Here is a 12112-nt window from a genome sequence, read left to right as displayed (position 1 = left end):
GGACTTTGTGAGTGCGGGGACACCATTACACGCGTGCACTACATATAGGTCACTACCTATGTGTAGCTTCACAATGGTAACTCCGAATATGGCCATGTAACATGTCTAAGATCATGGAATTGCCCCCTCTATGCCATCCTGGCATTGTTGGTACAATCCCATGATCCCACGGGTCTGTAGCACAGACCCGGGTACTGCCAAACTGCCTTTTCAGGGGTTTCACTGCAGCTGCTGCTGCTGCCAACCCCTCAGACAGGTTTCTGCCCTCCTGGGGTCCAGCCAGGCTTGGTCCAGGGAGGCAGAACAAAGGACTTCCTCAGAGAGAGGGTGTTACACCCTCTATCTTTGGAAAAAGGAGTTCAGGCAGGGGAGGAGTAGCCTCCCCCAGCCTCTGGAAATGCTTTCATGGGCACAGATGGTGCCCATTTCTGCATAAGCCAGTCTACACCCGTTCAGGGACCCCTCAGCCCTGCTCTGGCGCGAAACTGGACAAAGGAAAGGGGAGTGACCACTCCCCTGACCTGCACCTCCCCTGGGAGGTGCCCAAAGCTCCTCCAGTGTGCTCCAGACCTCTGCCATCTTGGAAACAGAGGTGCTGCTGGCACACTGGACTGCTCTGAGTGGCCAGTGCCAGCAGGTGACGTCAGAGACTCCTTCTGATAGGCTCCTTCAGGTGTTGCTAGCCTATCCTCTCTCCTAAGTAGCCAAACCCTCTTTTCTGGCTATTTAGGGTCTCTGCTTTGGGGAATTCCTTAGATAACGAATGCAAGAGCTCATCAGAGTTCCTCTGCATCTCTCTCTTCACCTTCTGCCAAGGAATCGACTGCTGACCGCGCTGGAAGCCTGCAAAACTGCAACAAAGTAGCGAAGACGACTACTGCAACTCTGTAACGCTGATCCTGCCGCCTTCTCGACTGTTTTCCTGGTGGTGCATGCTGTGGGGGTAGTCTGCCTCCTCTCTGCACTAGAAGCTCCGAAGAAATCTCCCGTGGGTCGACGGAATCTTCCCCCTGCAACCGCAGGCACCAAAGAACTGCATCACCGGTACCCTGGGTCTCCTCTCAGCACGACAAGCGAGGTCCCTTGAATCCAGCAACTCTGTCCAAGTGACTCCCACAGTCCAGTGACTCTTCAGTCCAAGTTTGGTGGAGGTAAGTCCTTGCCTCCCCACGCCAGACTGCATTGCTGGGGATCACGTCTTTTGCAGCTACTCCGGCCTCTGTGCACTTCCGGCGGAAATCCTTTGTGCACAGCCAAGCCTGGGTCCACGGCACTCTAACCTGCATTGCACGACCTCCTGAGTTGTCCTCCGGCGACATGGGACTCCTTTGTGTAACTTCGGGTGAGCACCGTTTCACTCCTCTTCTGTGGGTGCTGCCTGCTTCTGAGAGGGCTCCTCGTCCTGCTGGGCGCCCCCTCTGTCCCCTGACGCAATTGGCGACATCCTGGTCCCTCCTGGGCCACAGCAGCATCCAAAAACCCTAACCGCACGACTTGCAGCTAGCAAGGCTTGTTTGCAGTCTTTCTTCAGGAAAACACTTCTGCACGACTCTCCACGGCGTGGGGCATCCATCCTCCAAAGGGGAAGTTTCTAGCCCTTGTCGTTCCAGCAGAATCCTCAGCTTCTACTGCCTAGTAGCAGCTTCTTTGCACCCACAGCTGGCATTTCCTGGGCATCTGCCCATCTCCGACTTGCTTGTGACTTTTGGACTTGGTCCCCTTGTTCCACAGGTACCCTCGTTTGGAAATCCATTGTTGTTGCATTGCTGATTTGTGTCTTTCCTGCAGAATTCCCCTATCACGACTTCTGTGCTCTTTGGGGAACTTTAGTGCACTTTGCACTCACTTTTCAGGGTCTTGGGGTGGGCTATTTTTCTAACCCTCACTGTTTTCTTACAGTCCTAGCGACCCTCTACAAGGTCACATAGGTTTGGGGTCCATTCGTGGTTCGCATTCCACTTTTGGAGCATATGGTTTGTGTTGCCCCTATCCCTATGTGTCCCCATTGCATCCTATTGTAACTATACATTGTTTGCACTGTTTTCTAATACTATGCTGCATATTTTTGGTATTGTGTACATATATCTTGTGTATATTTGCTATCCTCATACTGAGGGTACTCACTGAGATACTTTTGGCATATTGTCATAAAAATAAAGTACCTTTATTTTTAGTTTATCTGTGTATTGTGTTTTCTTATGATATTGTGCATATGACACTAGTGGTACTGTAGGAGCTTCACTCGTCTCCTAGTTCAGCCTAAGCTGCTCTGCTAAGCTACCATTATCTACCAGCCTAAACTGCTAGACACCCTATACACTAATAAGGGATACCTGGGCCTGGTGCAAGGTGTAAGTACCCCTTGGTACTCACTACAAGCCAGTCCAGCCTCCTACATTGGTTGTGCAGCGGTGGGATAAGTACTTTGTAACTGCTTACCACTTTTGTCATTGTACTTTTCATAAGAGAAAAATATACAAAACAAGTTCAGTGTATGTACACCTAACCAAAAAGTTTAGCATTTCTTTTCTCACCTCTTTTCTAAAGTGCTGAAAAGTACCTCTAACTTTCTAAAAAGTTCTTTAAAAGTTTAAAAAGTTTTTTTTCTGTCTTTCCAAAAGTTCTGAAAAACTTTTTTCTCACTTTTTCTATCACTGAAACACTTTCTAAAATGTCTGGCACAGGCCAAACTGTTGATCTGTCCAAACTTGCTTATGATCACCTTAGCTGGAAAGGAGCAAGGAGTCTCTGCATAGAAAGAGGTTTAAATGTAGGGAAGAATCCCCCTAGAGAACTGTTGGTGAATATGCTTGTTGAACAGGATAAGGCCAGAGCTGGCACTCCTGTTGAAAAGTTAGCTGATGGTTCCCACTCTGATTCTGGGGCACCCCTAGCAAAAGATGTGGGAGGGAAACTTCCAAGCCTGCCCCCTAGCAAGCCACCTAGCATAGCTGGTACTGATGTAGAGTCACACCATACTGATAGTGTTGTCTCACATCACAGTAAGAGTATCCCTTCTCATCATAGTAGAAGTGCTGTTTCTGTTAATCAAGCTATTAGGGTGCCATCTGTTAGGGCCAGGTCTCCTTCTGTTCAATCTCAGCATACTTCTGTCTCTAGACATGCCTCACCCACCCACCCTGATGACAGAGGGTTAGAAAGGGAGCTCAATAGATTGAGAGTGGAACAAACCAGACTGAAGCTCAAGAAGCAACAGCTGGATTTGGATAGGCAGTCCTTAGAGGTGGAAAGGGAAAGACAGAAATTGGGTTTAGAAACCCATGGTGGCAGCAGCAGTATTCCCCATAGTCATCCTGCAAAAGAGCATGATTCTAGGAATCTGCACAAGATAGTTCCCCCTTATAAGGAGGGGATGACATTAACAAGTGGTTTGCTGCACTTGAGAGGGCCTGTGTTGTACAGGATGTCCCTCAAAGGCAGTGGGCTGCTATCCTATGGCTATCATTTAGTGGAAAGGGTAGGGATAGGCTCCTTACTGTGAAAGAAAGTGATGCCAATAATTTTGCAGTTCTTAAGAATGCACTCCTAGATGGTTATGGCTTAACCACTGAACAGTACAGGATGAAGTTCAGAGAAACCAAAAAGGAGTCTTCACAAGACTGGGTAGACTTTGTTGACCATTCAGTGAAGGCCTTGGAGGGGTGGTTACATGGCAGTAAAGTGACTGACTATGTAAGCCTATATAACATAATCCTGAGAGAGCATATACTTAATAATTGTGTGTCTGATTTGTTGCACCAGTATCTAGTGGACTCAGATCTGACCTCTCCCCAAGAATTGGGAAAGAAGGCAGACAAATGGGTCAGAACAAGAGTGAACAGAAAAGTTCATACAGGTGGTGACAAGGATGGCAAGAAGAAAGATGGAGAAAAATCTCAAGATAAGCATGGGGATAAGGGTAAAACCAAAGATTCCACTTCAAATCTTAAAAACTCTTCAGAGTGTGGGGATAAAACAAATTCTTCCTCTTCTTCTCAACCTGCACACATTAAAAAGCCTTGGTGATTTGTGTGTAAAAACAGAGGCCATAGGCCAGGGGATAAGTCCTGTCCAGGTAAACCCCCTGAGCCTACCACCACTAATACATCAAGCTCTAGTGCCCCTAGCAGTAGTGGTACTAGTGGTGGGACTGCTGGCAACAGTCAAGTTAAGGGTGTAGTTGGGTTCACTTATGGGTCCATAATAGAAACTGGGGTAGTCAGTCCCAAGACAGTTTCTGTCACACCTAGTGGCATTGGCCTTGCCACACTGGCTGCTTGTCCCCTTACAACGGATAAGTACAGGCAGACAGTTTCAATAAATGGTGTTGAGGCCTTGGCCTACAGGGACACAGGTGCCAGTATCACTTTGGTGACTGAAAACCTAGTGGCTCCTGAACAACACATCATTGGACAACAGTATAAAATTATTGATGTCCATAACTCCACTAAGTTTCTTCCCTTAGCTATAATTCAGTTTAGTTGGGGTGGAGTTACTGGCCCTAAGCAGGTGGTGGTATCACCTAGCTTACCTGTAGACTGTCTCTTAGGTAATGACCTAGAGGCCTCAGGTTGGGCTGATGTAGAGTTTTATGCCCATGCAGTCATGCTGGGCATCCCAGAGGAATTGTTCCCTCTCATTTCTACTGAAATGAAAAAGCAAAGGAGAGAAGGCCTGAAAACTCAGGATCCCTCTCCATCAACAGGTAAAAAGGGTATCACAGTATCCCCTAACCACCCTGCCATTCAGGATACCATTCCTGTGGTGGGAGAAACCTCTCCTGGGGTGGCACCTGTTCCAAGGGAAGCATCAGCTGGCAAAGCTGTACTCCCTGAGGTAGAAGTACCTCTCTGTGGGATAACTAACATTGGTGAGAAAAAGAGCACCATTTTAGTTAACATGGAGCATCCCTCCAACCCTCCCAGAGAAACTTTAGTGCAGAAACTCTGCACTGCCTCACAACACTTAGGACAGCATCCCTGCCCTACTGTGGAGCTCATAGGACAGCATCCCTGCCCTGCTCCAACACAAGAGAAACAGCATCCCTGTTCTCTCTTCCAGCCATATGGACAAGGTTTTTGCCCAGCCATGGCTTTTCTGAGACAGCATCCCTGTCTGGCATTTCCATCACTACAAATAGGTTCAGTGGACAATTCCCACTGCTCTAAACTAAAACTTACTGATAGAAACTCTGAAAATACATCTTCACATTGTTGCTTAGCTAAAAAACTTCAAACAGGGTGGTTTACATCCCCACAGGGAAGTAACCATATAGTGGATGATAAAGGGAGTAACCAGTCTATTGCAGAGCTACTCTCTACTTATCACCACTTAGACAATAAAGTCTCAACTGGCCAAGGTTAGCCTTATTGTCCTTCGTTTGGGGGGGGGTTGTGTGAGAAAGTAGCCTCTTTCTAGCCTTGTTACCCCCACATTTTGGCCTGTTTGTGAGTGTATGTCAGGGTGTTTTCACTGTCTCACTGGTATCCTGCTAGCCAGGACCCAGTGCTCATAGAGAAAACCCTATGTTTTCAGTATGTTTGTTATGTGTCACTGAGACCCTGCTAGCCAGGACCCCAGTGCTCATAAGTTTGTGACCTATAGGTATGTGTTCCCTGTGTGATGCCTAACTGTCTCACTGAGGCTCTGCTAACCAGAACCTCAGTGGTTATGCTCTCTCATTTCTTTCAATTGTCACTAACAGGCTAGTGACCAATTTTACCAATTTACATTGGCATACTGGAACACCCTTATAATTCCCTAGTATATGGTACTGAGGTACCCAGGGTATTGGGGTTCCAGGAGATCCCTATGGGCTGCAGCATTTCTTTTGCCACCCATAGGGAGCTCTGACAATTCTTACACAGGCCTGCCACTGCAGCCTGAGTGAAATAACGTCCACGTTATTTCACAGCCATTTTACACTGCACTTAAGTAACTTATAAGTCACCTATATGTCTAACCTTTACCTGGTAAAGGTTGGGTGCTAAGTTACTTAGTGTGTGGGCACCCTGGCACTAGCCAAGGTGCCCCCACATTGTTAAGGGCCAATTCCCCGGACTTTGTGAGTGCGGGGACACCATTACACGCGTGCACTACATATAGGTCACTACCTATGTGTAGCTTCACAATGGTAACTCAGAATATGGCCATGTAACATGTCTAAGATCATGGAATTGCCCCCTCTATGCCATCCTGGCATTGTTGGTACAATCCCATGATCCCACGGGTCTGTAGCACAGACCCGGGTACTGCCAAACTGCCTTTTCAGGGGTTTCACTGCAGCTGCTGCTGCTGCCAACCCCTCAGACAGGTTTCTGCCTTCCTGGGGTCCAGCCAGGCTTGGCCCAGGAAGGCAGAACAAATGACTTCCTCAGAGAGAGGGTGTTACACCCTCTCCCTTTGGAAAAAAGGTGTTCAGGCAGGGGAGGAGTAGCCTCCCCCAGCCTCTGGAAATGCTTTCATGGGCACAGATGGTGCCCATTTCTGCATAAGCCAGTCTACACCCGTTCAGGGACCCCTCAGCCCTGCTCTGGCGCGAAACTGGACAAAGGAAAGGGGAGTGACCACTCCCCTGACCTGCACCTCCCCTGGGAGGTGCCCAGAGCTCCTCCAGTGTGCTCCAGACCTCTGCCATCTTGGAAACAGAGGTGCTGCTGGCACACTGGACTGCTCTGAGTGGCCAGTGCCAGCAGGTGACGTCAGAGACTCCTTCTGATAGGCTCCTTCAGGTGTTGCTAGCCTATCCTCTCTCCTAAGTAGCCAAACCCTCTTTTCTGGCTATTTAGGGTCTCTGCTTTGGGGAATTCCTTAGATAACGAATGCAAGAGCTCATCAGAGTTCCTCTGCATCTCTCTCTTCACCTTCTGCCAAGGAATCGACTGCTGACCGCGCTGGAAGCCTGCAAAACTGCAACAAAGTAGCGAAGACGACTACTGCAACTCTGTAACGCTGATCCTGCCGCCTTCTCGACTGTTTTCCTGGTGGTGCATGCTGTGGGGGTAGTCTGCCTCCTCTCTGCACTAGAAGCTCCGAAGAAATCTCCCGTGGGTCGACGGAATCTTCCCCCTGCAACCGCAGGCACCAAAGAACTGCATCACCGGTACCCTGGGTCTCCTCTCAGCACGACAAGCGAGGTCCCTTGAATCCAGCAACTCTGTCCAAGTGACTCCCACAGTCCAGTGACTCTTCAGTCCAAGTTTGGTGGAGGTAAGTCCTTGCCTCCCCACGCCAGACTGCATTGCTGGGGATCACGTCTTTTGCAGCTACTCCGGCCTCTGTGCACTTCCGGCGGAAATCCTTTGTGCACAGCCAAGCCTGGGTCCACGGCACTCTAACCTGCATTGCACGACCTCCTGAGTTGTCCTCCGGCGACATGGGACTCCTTTGTGTAACTTCGGGTGAGCACCGTTTCACTCCTCTTCTGTGGGTGCTGCCTGCTTCTGAGAGGGCTCCTCGTCCTGCTGGGCGCCCCCTCTGTCCCCTGACGCAATTGGCGACATCCTGGTCCCTCCTGGGCCACAGCAGCATCCGAAAACCCTAACCGCACGACTTGCAGCTAGCAAGGCTTGTTTGCGGTCTTTCTTCAGGAAAACACTTCTGCACGACTCTCCACGGCGTGGGGCATCCATCCTCCAAAGGGGAAGTTTCTAGCCCTTGTCGTTCCTGCAGAATCCTCAGCTTCTACTGCCTAGTAGCAGCTTCTTTGCACCCACAGCTGGCATTTCCTGGGCATCTGCCCATCTCCGACTTGCTTGTGACCTTTGGACTTGGTCCCCTTGTTCCACAGGTACCCTTGCTTGGAAATCCATTGTTGTTGCATTGCTGATTTGTGTCTTTCCTGTAGAATTCCCCTATCACGACTTCTGTGCTCTTTGGGGAACTTTAGTGCACTTTGCACTCACTTTTCAGGGACTTGGGGTTGGCTATTTTTCTAACCCTCACTGTTTTCTTACAGTCCCAGCGACCCTCTACAAGGTCACATAGGTTTGGGGTCCATTAGTGGTTCGCATTCCACTTTTGGAGTATATGGTTTGTGTTGCCCCTATCCCTATGTGTCCCCATTGCATCCTATGGTAACTATACATTGTTTGCACTGTTTTCTAATACTATACTGCATATTTTTGGTATTGTGTACATATATCTTGTGTATATTTGCTATCCTCATACTGAGGGTACTCACTGAGATACTTTTGGCATATTGTCATAAAAATAAAGTACCTTTATTTTTAGTATATCTGTGTATTGTGTTTTCTTATGATATTTTGCATATGACACTAGTGGTACTGTAGGAGCTTCACTCGTCTCCTAGTTCAGCCTAAGCTGCTCTGCTAAGCTACCATTATCTACCAGCCTAAGCTGCTAGACACCCTATACACTAATAAGGGATAGCTGGGCCTGGTGCAAGGTGTAAGTACCCCTTGGTACTCACTACAAGCCAGTCCAGCCTCCTACATTGACCCTCAGGGGTACTTCTCCCATTCTTTCAGGATTGGGGCAGCAGTCTTAGCGGCCGGTACAGGGATGTCAGTAGCAGATGTAAAGTCCATCTGGAGATGGTCATCCAATTGTTATAAAAGCTACATTAGGCCTGAATTGCAATGATGACTGTTCCCCCACTCATGATTTGTGAATATTATGTTGGTTACCCGTACAATTTTATTTTTTTTCAGTTCAATGCGGTCTCATGTGGTTTGGGTACTCGGGCATTCTTTTGCCGCAACTGGGGTCCAAACATTAAATCAAGGACAATCATTGTGTTTGTTCGTAGGCTTAATGCTGAAAGGGCAAGACTGTGCCCGGGTCCTGGCCGCTTATGGAACATTCCACATAAACTTCTAAAAGGACCAGATATGTTCCACAGAGATATGGTACATTTATCTGATGCAGGAACAGTGGTATTGCGGACCTTTGGTCCTTCTCTCGCAGCTTGTTTTGGGGGTGGGGAGGGTGAAGAACCTTTGGGCCCCTGGTCGCCCTCGTGGCGGGAGAGGAAGTACTAAAGACACAATAACCAACAGAGGGGTCCCCAAGGCTGGGGCCCCTGGATAACACCAGAGGTAGGATCCTGAAGTCCTGAACCAACCTGCGGATGTACACACCAGCTTTGGGGGTAGGGAGCTCAGATCGCTGGGGTGGCCATGGGGCTCCCGCTCCTGGCCGCCCGTTACACCCCCTTGGCAGATTGGTGTTTGGGGAGGGGGCGGAACCCAGAGCATGAGGACAAGGAACAGTGTAGTCGGGGGAGCCGCCCCCCCCCAGGGATACAGGTGAGGTACGGTTCACCTGTGTGGTCCAAAGGAGGATCAGGACAGGAAGGGATCCTGTCACATTGATTTATGGTTGATGAATAAACCTTATTGAAATGTTTTTTTTTATAAATGTTTTTTATAAATATGTTTTGAATATTGTTTTGCAGGTGAATTATTACTGTTTGTGTTTTTATGAGATAATTGGTAATATATATAAATAAAATTCCTTCCAACAAATAAGTTTTTGTTGGTCTGCGTATGGCAGGTGTTGGGGTGAGAGCTCTCTGGTGGCCTCCGGGTTCTATGGTAAAGCGCCCCCCCAAAATGGAGGGAGTGCTGCCCCTTAGTACTCGGGGCCGCCGTGGCCCAAACCTCGTGCACTAGTTGTGCGTCGGGCTGGCCATAGGCACTTCCGCCCTCACACCTCACGAGGTGTGGGGGCGGAAGTAATACTTGGGGGCATGCGGGGGCTGCATCACTTCTGGGCCCGGCCGCTGCACACTGGCGGGGGGGCTATTTAAGCACCCCCCCAGATAGGCTCTGTCTTTTGTGTACGGCGGTCAGAGCACCTGTGAACCAGCGTTATCCCACCCGCCCACTCCCTTGTTTTTGAAGTTGGAGAGGAAGTACTAAAGTCACCATAACCAACAGAGGGGTCCCCAAGGCTGGGGCCCCTGGATAACACCAGAGGTAGGATCCTGAAGTCCTGAACCAACCTGTGGATGTTCACACCAGCTTCGGAGGTAGTGAGCCCAGATCGCTGGGGTGGCCATGGGGCTCCCGCTCCTGGCTGCCCCATTACGCCCCCTTGGTAGATTGGTGTTTGGGGAGGGGGTGGAACCCAGAGCATGAGGACAAGGAACAGTGAAGTCGGGGGAGCCGCCCCCCGATATGGATTCAGGTGAGGTACAGTTCACCTGTGTGGTCCAAAGGAGGTTCAGGACAGGAAGGGATCCTGTCACATTGATTTATGGTTGATGAATAAACCTTATTAAAATGTTTTTTTATAAAAAAATAAATATAAATATGTTTTGAATATTGTTTTGCAGGTGAATTATTACTGTTTGTCTTTTTATGAGATAATTGGTAAAATATATAAATAAAATTCCTTCCAACAAATAAGTTTTTGTCGGGTTGCGTGTGGCAGGTGTTGGGGTGATGGCTCTCTGGTGGCCTCTAGGTTCTATTGATTATGGCAAAGTTCGTAATGGTGACTGATTTGTGGTGCTTGATTTGCTCACCTTGTGTGAGTGGTCAAGTGTGGTGAGTTCCAGTGTATTTTGCTGATCTGCTGGAATGGTCATAACTAACCCCTCTTCGGAAATTGACAAGGCTTCCTGTGTCCATGGCATAGATTCAGTCCCCAGTGATATAGATGACACATCCCATTAGCAGGGCGTAGTTTGAAGGGGAGTGTTTTTAGTGTTACAGCCACCTAATAAATGTATTATCTAGTGAATAGTTGTGTCCAGGTGCTTTTACTCAGGTATGGCGAGGTGTCTATCGGATTTCACCTCAGATGTCTACATGCAGAAAAACAGAAACACACACACACTTTTGTCTCTGTTTTGAAGGTCTTAAAAAATGTTGGTTATTTTAAACAATGTTTTTTAAGTACCCCTAACAATCCATACTTCTCTCCCTTTCCACTGACCGTTAAGACCGCTCATGCCCTGATTCTAATATATTGTAGCCCTTGATTTCTTTTTTAGTGAAGTGAGTCAATGACAATTATATTTCAATGCGGCTCCTCTTCTGGAAAGGTCCACACGTTTTGGCCATTATGATTATTATGATGGGGACCTAGCGTTCTTTACTCCCTCCAAGGGTATCCTACTTTACTTTGGCTGCCGTGATCCATTTTTCAAAGATATACAAGATTTGTGCCACCAATGCAAGCTTTTCTCCTAAACCACATTCAATTCCCTACACAATGGATCAAGTTTCTCTTCTTTAGTCCTGAAGAGGCACTCAAACACAATGACCGAAAGTTGTTGAACTTTTGCAAAAGGAGTCCCATTGAAACATAATTTTAATTGATTCATTTCACTTAATGCCGAATCAAGGGATCTTATTCCTGTTCCTCTATTGGAAGACTTGACTACCTCTGGGTTGATTCTATATCAGATTTACTTTATAACTCATCCCCTCATTTAAAGAAGCAACGACACAGCAGATGGACAACAAGCCTTTTTCCCAATGAGGACTGTTTATCTACTTTTTGAATTGTGTGCATTATATGGTGTAATGAACATAATTGTGATAAACGTCTTTTATATTTCAGTTCGCTATTTAGTGATTTTGGTTGGGATTCTCAGACAAAGACAGGCTTTACTTAAAGTATCGTAAACGTTAATCATTGATTAAATCTCTTCCAGAGTGGTAATCTCTGTTCCATTGTGGTCTAACGTTTGTTTCTGTCCCCACAACACTCTACAATGTTTTGTTCTTTATATAATTTGACCAGGTCACACGGGGTTATATGGCCAAACTCCATTTTGTTGTATGTTCCTGTGAGACAAATAGGATGTCACAGAGACCTAACCAGTTATTATTAACACATTGATTACAAAACAATATGATTGGTGCAGGGAAACGTGTCCTACTGCTGATTATTCAGTTTTATAAATTGTGTAAAACACATAGGGGGTCATTCTAACCCTGGCGGTAAAAACCGCCAGGGCGAATGACCGCGGTAGCACCGCCAACAGGCTGGCGGTGCACCGCTGGGCATTCTGACCGCGGCGGTTCAGCCGCGGCCAGAAACGGAAAGTCGGCGGTGTACCGCCGACTTTCCGCTGCCCTTGAGAATCCTCCATGGCGGCGGAGCGCACTCCGCCGCCATGGGGATTCTGACACCC

The sequence above is a fragment of the Pleurodeles waltl genome, chromosome 1_1 (assembly GCF_031143425.1).
Source record: "Pleurodeles waltl isolate 20211129_DDA chromosome 1_1, aPleWal1.hap1.20221129, whole genome shotgun sequence".
Taxonomy (NCBI): Eukaryota; Metazoa; Chordata; class Amphibia; order Caudata; family Salamandridae; genus Pleurodeles; species Pleurodeles waltl.
The sequence above is the reverse complement of the archived record's forward strand: the minus strand, read 5'-3'. Positions refer to the sequence as shown.